At 42.7% G+C, this 12,450-nt stretch overlaps 1 long non-coding RNA gene and 1 other non-coding gene across 4 annotated transcripts in view; both read right to left on the bottom strand.

Annotated features, from left to right (window-relative positions):
• Nucleotides 1-12,450, bottom strand: part of LOC123464079 — a 120,087-nt gene that overhangs the window by 63,619 nt on the left and 44,018 nt on the right. The gene's annotated exons all lie outside the window — the stretch shown is intronic.
• Nucleotides 10,567-10,673, bottom strand: LOC123464212. The gene has a single exon (XR_006639450.1). It is a non-coding gene; the product is annotated as a U6 spliceosomal RNA (small nuclear RNA).

Raw genomic sequence — 12,450 nt, 5'->3', positions numbered from 1 at the left:
ATGTGTCACTTTGTGCATCTGGGGATACTGGGGAATACTGGGTTGTTAGGCTTTGCAGACAATCACCTTAACTGCTGAGCCATCTCTTCCAGTCTTATTTTAAAATTTTTATCTCACTATATACAATGAGAATTATGTGAGGTAATATATATGTTAATTAGCCTGACTTAGCCATTCCGCGACTTATGCACATATCAAAATGTGTTGTACACTATAAATACGTAAGATTTGTATTAGCCAAGTAAGAAAATAAATTAGTTAAATAAAATATGAAAGTGAATGAATAAAGAAGGAAGGAAAGGAAAGGAAAGAAAAGAAAGGAAGAAAGCTTACTGTCCGCCATCCAATCTTATCTTGGTTCTACCACACAGTTATGGGATCTCAGAATTGGGTATTGTGATAAAAGATTTGCCACCACTCAACATCAAAACCTGCTTTTCTTTTCTTTTTCTTTCTTTCTTTTCTTTTTTCTTTTTGTTTTGTTTTTGGAGGTATGGTCTTGCTCTAGCCCAGGTTGACCTAGAATTCATTATGTAGTCTCAGGGTAGACTCGAACTCACGGTGATCTTCTTATCTCTATCTCCTGTGTGCTGTGATTAAAGATGCCACCATGCGTGGCCTCTTTTTTTTTTTTTTTTTTTTTTAGCTGGGAACATATTTCTCTTTCTTTCTCTCTCTCTCATGGGGAAAAAGCCCAGGACCTTGAGCTTAATAAGCAAGCAGTCTACCATTGAGCTACACCCAAGCTCTAGACTGCATTTTGAGGCTCCCTCTTGGTTGGGTGTGGACACACAAATTCTAGCAGACAGAACAAGTAGAGTAAATGAGCATCGCTTCTATCTGGGTGCAGCCCAAACCCACCCTATAGCCCTCTACGCTCTCTCCCGTCCGTCAGCAGGACCACAATTCCTAGAATGACTGCGCAAGCTCCATGTTGAAGATGGCAGGATCATAGAATACAGGGACTGGAATCACCACTCGAAAGAGTGTTACCCACCACCGTAAACATGTATGTTAGATATTACACAGTCAGAAATAACTCCCCCATAGGGTTGAGCCATGGGACCATTTTTAGGTATATTAAAACATCTGGGTTTGCTTCCGTTAACATGGACAGTAGCCTCAAAGTGGGTCTAGTATACCCTTCTGTCCAACACACGGGTACACTTCCTAGCGTTCTGGATGACCATCCTGCTATCCCTGAGCGTAAGTGACAGGGAGCCTCCACGGGACTGTGAGGTCTCAGTAGGAAGTGGCCATGTGGCTCAGCTGTGTGTCCTCAGCATGTAGCACAAGTGGCGTATGGTAGGCGCTCACTAAATGCTTTGGGAGGAATGAATGAATACTAGAAGTCCTTCAGCGATAAAGGATTAACTTGTGGCCGTTATCAGTCAGTAGAATATATCTTGATTCCGTTGCTTCTCAGCCTGTTACCTAAGATCAGGTGTAATTTAATATACCACTGTCACTTCGAATTATTAGAAAATTACTAATACGGAGCTAGACTCGAACTTGTACCAATTTCTGACTGCCCTTCTTCTCAGGAACACAAAATAAATCTAAGCTCTCTTCAAGACAGTCTTTTATGGGGCCAGGGAGAAGGCTGAGCAGATAAGGGTGCTTGGTACATAGGCATGAAGACCTGAAGCCAATCCTTAACACCCACGTAAAAAGCCCAGCACAGCCATGTGGGAAAGAGACAGGAGAATCATCGAGGAGGGCAGAGACAGGAGCACTACTGAGTTTCTCTGGCCAGATTGACTGAAAAAAGAAAGGAAGGAAGGAAGGAAGGAAGGAAGGAAGGAAGGAAGGAAGGAAGGAAGGAAGGAAGGAAGGAAGGAAGGGAGGAAGGAAAGAAGGAAGGGAGAATGGAAGGAAGAATGGAAGGAAGGAAGAAAGGAAACAAAACAAACAAACAAAAAAATAGCTTCAGATTCAGTGAAAGACAATCTCCAGGAAGCAATATGGAACAGTGATAAGGGAAGTCATTTGATGTTTTATTTTGTGTCTGATAGCACACACATGTGTATACACTGTGCATACCATATCACTCACACACACACACAAAATATAAGTAATATATTAATAAATAAATTATAAAATAGGCATTTACTTCCATAAACTTGTAGAAAAATAAAAAAGGGGCTGGAGGGATGGCTTAGTGGTTAAGGTGCTTGCCTGCAAAACCTAAGGACCCATGTTCGACTCTCCAGATCCCACATAAGCCAGACACACAAGGGTGAGGCAAGCACAAGGTCGCACATGCCCACTAGGTGGCGCAAGTGTCAGGAGTTTGATTGCAGTGGCTGAGGCCCTGACATGCCAATTCTCTTGCTCTCTCTCTCTCTCTCAGTCTCTAAAATAAAAAGAAAATAAATTAAAAAATATAAAAGTAAAAAAGGCAACCCTTCAGCTATTTGGTGGTAACTCTTTCTCATTTTCAACAAGTCCTTTGGTCTCCAGGCTAAATACTCATGTCTTTCAAATGTTCTTAGAACTGATTTGCCCTCTGCTGGCTGTGATCAGACTTGTCATTGTTTTCCCATTCAATTGGTGGGACATTATACTGTTGGCATATACTGACCAGTCCATTGCTCCTTTGGACCAAGACTCCATACGTTAGTCAAAGCAGCTTACTATCTAAACAGTATTGACGGTGGCTTGTGATCTTCCTCTCTTCCTCTTCTTTCTAACTCAAGGAGCAGTCCCTTACTTCCAATATTCACACTACTTTAGTGAAACCTTAGATATATCACTTTACTTTGCTTGGACTTATTTCTCTTGCAAAAAAAAAAAAATGAGATGGGGGCTGGAGAGATTGCTTAGTGGTTAGAGCATTTGCCTGTGAAGCCAAAGGACCCCAGTTCGATTCCCTAGGACCTATGTAAGCCAGATAGATGTACAAGGTGGTGCATGCATCTGGAGTTCGTTTATGGTGGCTGAATGCCCTGGCGTACCCATTCTCTCTCATAAATAAAACAAAATGAATAAAATTTAAAAAATGAGATGGGTAGATCAAATGATTACTGGGGTTTTTAGTTGTTAGCTTTTTTTTTTTTTTCATTTTAACATCTATGAGTGTACCTCAGGAAGTTCTGGGAGAGTTCACAATCTCTAAAGTAGAATCTCTCACTCAGCAGTAATGAGTGTAAATCTGATCAGAACATCAAGTTTGTCCAAAACATGAAGCGGTAACTTTTCTCAGCTATATTAAGCTCATATCCACAGCTATCTGGACACTGTGTGATAAACTAGATACACTCAGTAGGGACCATGGGACCACAGAGATAAGTCAAGTCAAGAAAAGGAAAATCAGGGCTGGAGAGATGGCTTAGCGATTAAGTGCTTGCCTGTGAAGCCTAAGGACCCCGGTTCGAGGCTCGATTCCCCAGCACCCACGTTAGCCAGATGCACAAGGGGGCGCACGCGTCTGGAGTTCGTTTGCAGTGGCTGGAGGCCCTGGGGCGCCCATTCTCTCTCTCTATCTGCCTCTTTCTCTGTCTGTTGCTCTCAAATAAATAAATAAAAATGAACAAAACATTTAAAAAAAACAAGAAAAGAAAAGAAAAGAAAAGGAAAATCAAACACGGTGCTGACATCAGCGACAAGAGTGAAAACATGAGAAAATCAGGGCATGTTTTGAATCCAAGGGAGAGGGCTGGAGAGATTGCTCAGTGGTTAAGGTGCTTGTCTGCAAAGATTAAGAACTCAGGTTTGATTCCCCAGTACCCACGGAAAGCCAGATCCACAGGGTGGCTCATGTACCTGGTATTGGTTTGCAATGGCTAGAGGGCTTGTCATGCCTATTCTTTTTCTTTCTCTTCCTCTTTCTCTTTCCTCCTCCTCTCTCTCTGCCTCTTTCGCTCTCCCAATTAAATAAAACTTCCTTAATTATACAACTTCCTTAATTATAGACAATAACACATGATAATTCCCTCCTTTCTCCCACTTAATAAATAAAATTTTTAATCCAAGGGATAGTAACCATGAAGCAAGATTTCATTCAGCAGAAAGCCTAGTTTGATGCATGGTCAATGTCTTTTTTTGTAATATTTTATTTATTTATATTGGAAAGAGAGAGAAAGGGAGAGAGAATGGGTGTGCCAGGGCCTTTAGCCACTGCCAACGAACTACAGACACATGGACCACCTTGTGCATCTGGCTATGTGGGTAGTGGGGAATTGAACCTGGGTCCTTTGGCTTTGCAGACAAGTGCCTTAACTGCTAAGCCATTCCTCCAGCCAGCATTGTAAATTTCTTCTTGTTCCACACACTATAATCCGTAACCCAAATACCCTCAACCATTGGGAAAAAGTGCTGTTTGCTGGGGGTCTGTTTATTTCTTGCCCTTGGTCAAGTTCTTATAAAGCAGACATTGTTACATGCTTTTTAAGCTGATTAATTCCTCTTGCTATTTCTGCCAGATTGCCCTCTATCCATGCTTGGGAGCCTGAATTCACCTCTCACCTTCAGACCACGATTCTGCACGTTATTATCTGACCTCCTTTGCAAACCTCATTGCCAGCGTTCTAACCCGATCTGGGCACACTCCCCATCGGGTCTGCATTTCCTGTGGATGATGCGATGGTTTCCTAGGTGACGGTGGGAAGGAATAGACCTGTTAGCTTGTGGCTTCTGACTCACGCTCTGCAATGGACGTCACCGAATCCTGGCTGAACAAGTGGATGCTGATAATAAGCCTGGGCTGAAGGCAACAGCCGGGCAGACCATCGCTTTCTACCCGCTCTCCCTCCCACTGGGCCAACCGACAGACCCCCAGAAGCACCAGATCTGAAGAAACAAACAGCAGTCTTGAAGCCTGCCTCTGTCTTCCATTTGGACATTAACTCACAGGGGTGTCCTATTTACAAGCCCAATATTCTGCTCCTCCCCTTGGACAATTCCCTTGGCTTTTATGGAATGTGGAGATTCTCTAATGAAATGCCATATGGAGGCTAAAGAGAGAGAGAGGTGGGAACAAGTGAAAAATCCACCCAAATTCTGTCGGTGACAGCTGCTTTGAAACTGTCACGGTTGTTCCCAAAGTAGTCAGTAAACTCAAGGTGGGCTAACCAATCGTCAGAGCCCAGAATGGAAGAACACGTCCATCTTCAGAAAGCTGGATTTCATGAAGCGTGGAGACAAGGAGATGCACACGTGTGTGTGTGTGTGTGTGTGTGCACGTGTGCTCACTCACTCACTTTCTAACTACCCTTTTTGGCTGGGGAGATGGCTCAGTTGGTTAAAGTGCTTTTGCCTTCAAAGCATGAGGACCCAAGTTGGACCCCTTATACCTACCTAAAATGGCAGGTGTGGCTGTGTGTGACCCGTAATCTCAACACCAGGAAAGAAAGAAATTCCTGGAGCTTGATGGCTGGCTGGTTGGCTGGCCTAAGGAGTGAGCTCTAGGCCAACAAGAGACTCTGTCTCAAAAAGAGGTGAACAATTTTCTGGAAGACAATATGTGTACCACACATGTGTGAACACACATACACATGTGTATACACACATCCCATACACTCCTCTTTTCCTGTCCTCCATGTCTGACTCACTGAAGACTGAATGGATTCTTAAGAGTCTTGAGTTTTTTTGGTTTGTTTCTCTCTCTCTCTCTCTCTCTCTCTCTCTCTTTTTTTCCCCAAGATAGGGTCTCACTGTAGCCCCAGGCTGACCTGGAATTCACTCTGTTGTCCCAGGTTGGCCTTGAACTCACAGCGAGACCCTCCTACCTCTGCCTCCTTGAATACTGGGATTAAAGGCATGTGTCACCACACCCAGCTAAGATTCTTGAATTCCTTAAATGACCAGCATACTCAAAGGTTCCCTACTTTGAGAATGCATCTTGTTTTCCTCAGGGCCTTGAGGGGTACTTTAAATAGCATCAGCAAGCATTCAAATGAATTAGACAGCAAATGTAGGTTAGCTTTATTTAGACAGATAAAGACAAGCAGAGAAAGTTGTCTGGTCAAGGGCAGGAGGGGAAATTGCTGTAGGAGAGAGAGGGAGAGATATTTTGGGCAAAGAGCAAAGTCCCTTGGATCTCGGGAGGGAGGGGGCGGGGGCGTGGCGACAGAAACGCTATGCTGCTCAGCACAGAAGAGCAGGGTTTAAGAATGACCCGTCACCCATTGAAAGAAAGAGCCATAGATTTACCATGGCAAACAGATTTTTTGCATTTCTCGGTTTACATGTCATCTTTGCTTTTTCTCCATGCCCTGAGAACACCATCAGAAAAGGCAAGCCTCCCAGAACATAGGCTGGACCAGGGAACCCATGTAGCCCCTCGGGAGCTAGGTTTGAGACCCTGGGCAAAATCGAGGCAGAAAATGTTGTCATCCTTGGTACCTGCAGGAGGTTGGTTTCAGGACCCCCTGTTGGGACACCAAAAACCTGAGGGTGCTCAACTCTCTTACACAAATGGCACAGGACTGGTTTATATCCTACGCACATCCGCTTGAATACTTAAAACAACCTCTAGATGCTTCGTAATATGGGACCCAATATAAATACTGTGTACATGGTTGTTATACTATCACGGTCAGGGAATAATGACAAGAAGAAAATACCTATACATATTCAAGACAGATGTAGGTTTCCCCCCTCCCCCCAAAATATTTCCAATCCGTTGTTGATTGAATCCAAGGATACAGGATCCATGGATACAGAGGGCCAAATGGCTGTCCAGATGGAGGGCCTCTGGAGATGTGGACGCTCACAGAGCATGGGAAGAGGCAAATGTGGACAGAGTCGCACATTAAATAAACCTGTAAATGCTTGAAGAACGTCACAGTTAAAAAACAGGCTTTGGGCTTTTTCTTCCTTATTCTCCTGCACCCCCCCCCTTTATATTATTTTCTGACAATAACTCCTCCATTCTATGTTTGCTGAAAATAAATTATGCATGAATCTAGGCGTGGTGGCGCACACCTTTAACCCCAGCACTCAGGAGGCAGAGGTAGGAGGATCGCTGTGAGTTGGAAGCCACCCTGAGACTCCATAGTGAATTCTAGGTCAGCCTGGGCTGCAGTGAGACCCTTCCTCGAAAAACCAAAGGAAAAAAAGAAAAATGCCAACAAACAAAACAAAACCAACCAAACAAAAAACCAACTTGTGAATGAAAGGTCTGCATCTAGAAAAAAAAAAAAGAGTAAGTTTTTGTGCCACTCTATTCTATTGTTTTTACTGTGATGTTTGTGATGTCTCTAACTTTTGCTAGATTCTTCTCACTTGGCAAAAGCCAGATGATAATTGACTTCTTAAAGTTCAGCAGTTAGCTCCAGTTATAGTTTTTTTTTTTTTTTTTTTTTTTTTGTGTGTGTGTGTGGTTTTTTCGAGGTAGGGTCTCACTCTAGCCCAGGCTGACCTGGAATTCACTATGGAGTCACAGGGTGGCCTCAAACTCACAGCGATCCTCCTGCCTCTACCTCCCGAGTGCTAGAATTAAAGGCGCGCGCCACCACACCTGGCTCTAGTTATAGTTTTAAAACAAAAATGAAAATTTCTTTCTTTTTTAAATATTGTATTTATTGATTGATTTAAGAAAGAGAGAGAGAGAGAGGAGGCAGAGAGACCACATAGGCACACCAGGGCCTCTAGACACTGCACAAAACCTCCAGTCACATCTTCTACCTTGCGCATCTGGTTTACATGGGTACTGGGGAATGGAACCTGGGTCCTCAGGTTTTGCAGGCAAACGCCCCAACAGCTAAGCCATCTCTCCAGCCCCCAAAAGGACAATTTCAGTTAGATTACATTATTTGAGTAAATAATTATTTTAAGTAATGAATAATTTTGTGAGCAAACCAGTTTATTCCTAACGTATATATTTTCTTCCTCAGGTAACACTGAATTTAGACTTATGAAAAAGATTTCTTGCAAAAAACTGAAAGTTAACTTTCCATATATTTCCATTTCCCTTCTAAATTGTTTTTTTTTTTATTCTTTCAGCACATTTATTTATTTATTAGTTGTATGATGCTAGGGATTGAACCAAGGGCCTTGCAACACGAGGCAATAACTACCACTGAACTACATCCTCAGTCCAAAATTAATTTTTTTATGTGTGTCTGTATGTCTGTAGGAGGGCACACACATGTGTGTATGCAGATATGAACATGTGTGCATATGCATGGAAGCTAGAGGTTGATAGTGGGTGTCTTCCTCTATCTCTTTCAACCTTCTTTTGTTTTCTTTTTTAATATTTTTTGGGGGGGTTTGAGGTAGGGTCTCACTCTGGTCCAGGCTGTTCTGGAATTAACTATGTAGTGTCAGGGTGGCCTCGAACTCACAGCAATCCTCCTACCTCTGCTTCCCGAGTGCTGGGATTAAAGGCATGCACCACCATGCCTGGCTTAATTACATATATTTTATTTTATTTATTTATTTGAGAGAGAGGCAGATACATAAGTGGATAGAGAGAAGAGAAACAGAGGGGGGGGGATGGGCCCCCTAGGGCCTCTAGCCACTGCAAATAAACTTCAGATGCATGTGCCACCTTATGCATCTGACTTACATAAGTTACTGGGGATTCAAACCTAGGTCCTTAGGCTTTGCAAGCAAGTGCCTTATCTGCTAAGCCATCCCTCCAGCCTTTTATTTTTTTTTTAAAGTATTTTATTTATTTAAGAGAGAGGAGAGGGGAAGAGGCAGATATATCGAGAGAATGGGCACACCAGGGCCTCCAGCCACTGTAAATGAACTCAGACATATGCGCCACCTTTTGCATCTGGCTTACATGGGTACTGGGGAATCAAACCTGAGTCCTTAGGCTTTGCAGGTAAGCACCTTAACCACTAAGCCACCTCTCCAGCCCACCCACCTTATTTTCCTGAGAGGTCTTTCACTGAGCCCAGAACACACTGGCTTGTATAGACAGCTAGCCGGGAAGTCCGAGGGTACCCCCAATGCAAGGATTACAGGCACATGCTACCATGTCTAGCTTTCTTACAGGGGTGCTGGGGATCCAAACTCAGGCCCTCATGCCGGCACTTTACCTACTAAACCTATTCCCCAGCCCACCAAACCGACTTTTGATCTCATTTGTTTAAGGGGCTCATTACTTCTGAAAATTATATGTCTTACATATCACCAAGGCAGTATCACAATAAAAATGCTACAAGGCTGTCGCGAGCCCGAATTGAAACTTCATTTTGAATTGGGCCTTTTACACTATCCTCTGTACTTATTCCTTTACTCGTTTCATTAATTTCTTCCTTCAGTAATTATTTACAGAGTATCTACTGTAGGCAAACAAAGCAAGTATCTTTACTCTGCCCTTTCTTCCTTACTGTCTGCTGTTTTCTGATTCCTCTTTACCTCAACACCCAAGCTGTACTCTAGTTACTTTTGCTGGTTAACTACCTATACACTGAAAATGTATCCAGTTGGGAAATACTGCTTACACTGTTAGCTAAAGCATACAAAATTTGCCTCATTCACACTCTTGGTTTCCTACCAGGAAACAAAAAATGGTAAAAACTTATTGTTGAAGACGCAACATCCTTGGGCTTCAAGGTCATAGAAATCTTGCTGCAGCTGAGCTGAAAACCTCCTCCCTGTAGACCAGCTGACAGAAAGCTGGAAAAAGCTATGCTGCATACAGCTCCATGGGAGAGAGAGAAGTCATCAGTGGAGATAAACACTAGTGGACACTGCAAGCCTTAAGTTGGATCAGCCAGGCCAAATGAGCCAACAGGTGCAATAGTGGCATGTCTGTTATGGGGGAAACAAACTGCTCTCTAACTTGACTGGAGGCCTGCTCTATAGGAGGGAATACATGGCTGATGCTGAAAACCTATGACAGGGGAAGTCATGAGCCCTAGGGGTATAACACCCACTGGTGTCTGGCTAAATGCATATAGTATGCTCACCAAAATGCCCTGTAAGCACATTTGATGTTCATATTCATACATTAACGCTACTCTCTCTTTTGGTTCGAGAAGCTTCTCATTTCAGATGGCAATGACCTTGAGATGATTTAAAAAGCAACATAGTGCTGAGAAGAAGTGACAGAGGAGTGCTCAACAATGAAACATCTCTATCACACCTTCCAAGGCTCAGGGTCCATTGCGGAAGGGGTGACAGAAAGAATGTAAGAGCCAAAGGAAGGGTATGACTGCTTATAATGCACTCTTCCAGACACAAAATGACCTGGATATCCATGACCTCACAGTGCCTGACACTACCTACACAAGACCATCATAACAGGAGGAAAAGATGATGACATCAAAATAAAAGCCTGATTGAGAGGGGCAGGGGATATTATGGAGAGTGGAGTTATGAAGGAGAAAGTGGGGGGGGGGAGAGGAGGAAATTATCATGGTTTATCATCTATAATTATGGAAGTTGTCAATAAAAAAAATTTGCCTCGTTCATTTCCAAAATGTCAATATACTGGTAACTATTTGTGAAAATGGCAAATCAGCTAATCATTTAGAACAATTACAATTCTAGAAGAATAAGAGAATGCCAATACTTGTGACTGTATTTATAAAGTAATAGATTCAAAAGGCTTATTTGAGACCTGGATGCCAAGCATATTCCAATATTAAATAAGCTTTTTTAAAAAAATACACGGAATACTTCACAAATTTGCGTGTCGTCCTTGCACAGGAGCCACACTAATTTTCTCTGTATTGTGCCAATTTTGGTATATTTGCTGCCAAAGGGAGCACTAGATCAGCTTTTTTTAAAAAATTTTTTTAAAAGTATTTTTATTTATTTATTTATTTGAGAGCGACAGACACAGAGAGAAAGACAGATAGAGGGAGAGAGAGAGAATGGGCGCGCCAGGGCTTCCAGCCTCTGCAAACGAACTCCAGACGTGTGCGCCCCTTTGTGCATCTGGCTAACGTGGGACCTGGGGAACCGAGCCTCGAACCGGGGTCCTTAGGCTTCACAGGCAAGCACTTAACTGCTAAGCCATCTCTCCAGCCCTAGATCAGCTTTTTATATGCTAATCAAAAGGAAAACTCAGCCTGGAGAGATGGCTCAGTGGTTAAAGATACTTGCTAGAAAAGCCTGCTGGCCCTGGCTCTATTTCCCAGTACCCACGTGAAGCCAGGCATACAGAGTGGTGCATGCATCTGGAGTTCATCTGCAGTGGCAAGAAATCCTAGCTCACCCATACTCACTCTATCTTTCTTTCTTCACTCCCAAATAAATAAATAAATATTTTAAAAAGGTAAAGCTATTCACTTCTTTTTAGTGAAGAGACTAACACTTCTATTTGAACTGAAATGAAAAACAAATATAAAATATCCTGAGGAGCTACAGTATTGGTTCTCATATCTTCAATCACCTCTATATTATTAGAATATATTAGCCTGCATGGCGGCGCTCACCTTTCATCCCAGCACTCGGGAGGCAGAGGTAGGAGGATCGCTGAGAGTTTGAGGCCACCCTGAGGCTACATAGTGGATTCCAGGTCAGCCTGGGCTATAGTGAAACCCTACCTCAAAAAGCCAAAAAATAAATAAAAAAAAAAACAACCAAAAAACCAAAACCAAAACAAAGAATATATTTGTACTAATAACACAACCTCTTAAATGTTCTTTTTAAAAAAATACGTTTTATTTATTTATTTGAGAGAGAGAAAGAGGCAGAAAGAGAGAGAGGGAGAAAGGGAGTGAGGGAGGAAGGGAGGGAGAGAATGGGTGCACCAGGGCCTCCAGCCATTGCAAATGAACTCCAGACACATGCGACCCCTTGTCCATTTGGCTTACGTGGGTCCTAGAGAATTGAACCAGGATCCTTTGGCTTTGTAGGCAAACACCTGAACTGCTAAGCCATCTCTCCAGCCCCTTAAATGTTCTTTAATGAAACAATTTCATAGCTTGTTTTCAATTTTTCTAAGTCCTGGAAAATAAAACATCTACACGGAGATGCAGAGCAAAGCTATAATGTAATTAGTTGCTGGTACAAATAAAATATAGCACATGTAACTTTAAAAGTTTTTAAAATTAGAATCTCTTGTTTGTTTTCTTCGTGTGTGCCATGCCAAATATGATATCAGTCATTTTATTTCACTGTAAAAAAAAAAAAAAAAAAAGAAAGAAAAAAGAAACCATTGTAACAACCTTTGTCTGGGTAAAGTCAGACTCAAACACATTTTATTTTTATTTGGTGACATTTGTGTCTCTTCAGCATGACACTGGCACTCTTCCTCTTCTGATGCAACTTCCTGCTCTGTTTTTATTTTGGGGGATTGTTTGAAGCCCACCCCCTTCTTTCAGCTGGCCTATGAGGAAGGATTGAGCCTTTGTTTTCTGAATCTCCACTTCTGTTCTCTGGGGCGACACCTACAACAAACAGCTAGCCACCCATCCAGACAGACAGAGAGACAGGCAGACACACAGACACACACACACACACACACACACACACACACACACACACACACACGCTCCCCTCTCCAGGGAGCTCAAATCATTCCAGCTGTTTCCTGGCCAT

The sequence above is a fragment of the Jaculus jaculus genome, chromosome 10 (assembly GCF_020740685.1).
Source record: "Jaculus jaculus isolate mJacJac1 chromosome 10, mJacJac1.mat.Y.cur, whole genome shotgun sequence".
NCBI lineage: Eukaryota > Metazoa > Chordata > Mammalia > Rodentia > Dipodidae > Jaculus > Jaculus jaculus.
The sequence above is the reverse complement of the archived record's forward strand: the minus strand, read 5'-3'. Positions and strand labels throughout refer to the sequence as shown.